The sequence below is a fragment of the Rutidosis leptorrhynchoides genome, chromosome 1, assembly GCF_046630445.1.
Source record: "Rutidosis leptorrhynchoides isolate AG116_Rl617_1_P2 chromosome 1, CSIRO_AGI_Rlap_v1, whole genome shotgun sequence".
Lineage (NCBI taxonomy): Eukaryota > Viridiplantae > Streptophyta > Magnoliopsida > Asterales > Asteraceae > Rutidosis > Rutidosis leptorrhynchoides.
Genome location: NC_092333.1, coordinates 399,058,589 through 399,061,902, shown reverse-complemented (window position 1 = coordinate 399,061,902; position 3,314 = coordinate 399,058,589).

Below are 3,314 nucleotides of genomic sequence, written 5' to 3'. Positions count from 1 at the left end.
AAAGTTCTTGTGTTGTAACTCATACTTGAAGTACATGAAGTGAACTTAATGTTTACTTTCTAAATCTTTAAAGTATGAAACTCATGAACTTATTTACTTGTTTATTTAGTTTTACTTGCACTTTAATTTTATGATTTTGGTTGTTGTTGGTCAAGTACTACAAGTTAGTCTTGATCTCATATCTCTTGGAACTTAAAGTTCACTTAAAAGTTCAAGAACATGTAAATAAGTTTTCTTTAAATATAACTTTGTATACTTATGCTTGATCTAGACTTTTGAGTCTTGGATCTTCAAGATCTAACTAAGAACTATGTTCTACATCTTAACATCTTGATTAGTTAGTTTACTTTCAAGTTTGTAACTTTTTATTAGCTTTAAAGTTCTTGTATGTGTTAGATCTAAGACTTTGATGTGACTTTGGTTCATCAAACTTCATACAACTCTTAAGTGAGTTGTGCTTCATGTCTTAGACTTGCACTTGGGTTATGATGGTCAAATCTTGGTCAAGATGATGCAAACACATCAATGAGTTGTACACTTGAAGCTATATGCATCAAGGATGAGAACCGTGACAAGCATCGAGCACCGGAACCCATTATTTTACTGCTTTCTGTCTTATACCTACTGTTTTGCTGATTCTGTAACAGGCCAGTAGACCTGGGCTGTTGTGGTTATGATTTTCAAATAGATCTTTTCGATTAGATAACTTTTCATATAGGACTCGTCTTAATCCGAGTTACGGGTTAGGATTTACGGCCCTCCGATCGTCACTATGTCTTTTAACGTTGTGCAGAAATTTCTGACCTACTCGCACTTAGACCGTCGTCACGGTCAAGCGAAGATGAGTTTGCTTCTGTAAATTTTACCACAACTAAAGGACTCATAGACGGAGCCATGTCCACTGGTCTCACCTTAATTCAGTAAGAGTAGAGGCCGTGGTGACTGACCGAACCCAGCCTTTGTTTTAAACTACTTTCATAAACGAAGCTTACTTTACGCCTTTTGTTTGATGATGAATGATGATGACCTTTAAAACCTTATTTACATACTTTTAAACCTATTAAGACGATTTACTGACTTAGTACTATTTGCCTTAGGTTGAGGACCTTCGGAACGATTACTTGCACACCTTTTCCGAACCGACTTTACGACTACATTATCATTGTGAGTTATAGCATTCCCTTTTTACTTTAACTTATTTTGGGAACTGAGAATACATGCGGATTTTATGTTTTACATACTAGGCACGAGTACTTAAACTTTATATATGTGTGGGTTATATAACGGCAGAAACATTCCCTTTAGCTCGGTAACGTTTAATCATTGGTTTTTTGAACCGTGAACGCGAATCTTAGATATGGATCCATAGGGTTTGACATCCCCACTCGGGCTAGTCGCGCTAGCATTTAACGAGTGTTTAATACTTCGTAAACATACGCACTTGCCAAGTGTACTTTCAGGGGGTATAAACGTTAAGTTAGTTACCAAGTGCCCACGGTTAACATATACTTTATCATACTGTTTTGAAACGCTCTTTGTAGCACTGAAATCTCGTGGCCTACCTTACTTACTGTTATACTTAAACTATAGCTCACCAATCTTTGTGTTGACGTTTTTAAGCATGTTTTTCTCAGATGCTTGAGGTTAGCTTCCGCTGTGTACTAGTCGTGCTGTAGACACCCGCTGCTTATAGTTGCTATCGCATGAACTACTTTACCTTGAATTCAAACTTTAGTACTTTTGAACTATGACTTGTAACGACCATTGTGGTCACATACACTTATTATTTGCTTCTACCTAGTGAAGCATGCTTTTGGATTGTAAAACATTCGATGTTGGTTTAGACATCACTTTATTATTGAATGCAAACTCTTTTTTTGAAAACGCATATAGTACTTAACCTTGCAATGATCATGTTGTTGATGATTCGTACACGATGGTTTTGTACGGGGCATCACATTTGGTATCAGAGCATTGGTTGTAGGGAATTAGGTTGCATTAGTGAGTCTAAGACCGACCCGAGTAGGATTCACTAATAGGACTAATCTACAACTTGCTAGTTTACTTGTTTCCGCTGAACTTACTGCAAGTTGCCGCTTGCTTTTATTGCTATATGCCGTATGCTACTACATGATTTCACTGCTGTATGATATTACTTGCTTTCGATTGCATGCTACCTTCGTACGATTTGCGGTTATTGCCATGCTACTTATTGTTATACATGATTTAAACTGTTGGCCTAATACGTGCTTGCTTTATGACTTACTGACATGGAAAATTTATTTTTCCTTGTTCAGATGTCGGATGTACCACCTGCTAGCATTTTGGGCAGTTTAGACTCTTCAGCTACTCTACCCCAGTGGCTGCTTCAGATGGACACGTAGGCCCTACGGAGATTCCAGCTCCGTCTGCTCCCGGACCCTCGGGGTCACAGCCCCGCATCGGTGGGATTGAGATTCCCGCGGAGTTCGGGGAAGGGCCATTTCGTAACCATATGTGCACGCCTTGTCGACGCACTCCCGACGGACGTTTAGTGCCGATTCCGCCAGGCAGACACAGACAGATGTTGGCCGCCTTCGGACTGCCAGTTGAGCCACCCGTGTCGCCACCACATGATTCAGACTACGGGTCTTCCACTGATGCTCCATCAGACGACACCTCTTCGGATGACTCCAGTGACGACGAGGACCCTGCTGATATACCTATACAGGCACCCTCCACCCCGCCGAAGAAGCGGTACCGTCCTGATGGCACCGTTATTCCAGGGGTGAATGGAGGTCGTGCTTTCACTGACGATTTTGGTCGGCGTCGGAGGGTTACTGCCCGTAAGCGGCTTGTGCCGTACCCTGCAGACCCACTCATACGTAAGGCACCTCGTTACGTGCTGACTATTTCTGGAGCCGGGACATCTGAACCTCGTTTCGTGAGGGCTGCACCACCTGCACCACCGGCACCACCTGCACCACAGGCACCATCTGCACCACCGGCACCACCTGCACCGCCGGCACCGCCTGCCCCACCAGCTCCCACTGTCGAGGAATTGACTAGGGAGGTGGGAACCCTCCGAGCTCGGGTTACTGAGCTCGAGGAGCAGTTGGCTCAGGTTTTAGACATCCTTCACCCACTTTTGTATTTAGATTTCGTTATGTAATCTAGTTGTAGTTTATTGTATTACTCATGTATTGTACGGACTTATTCAGATGTATGAAACTTATTATTATTAATGAATGGAACTTTGGGTTATTTAATTCTTGCACGATGTTCTATTTACATTACTGTACGATGATTCTGTGGTATTTGTACCTAGATGCTTT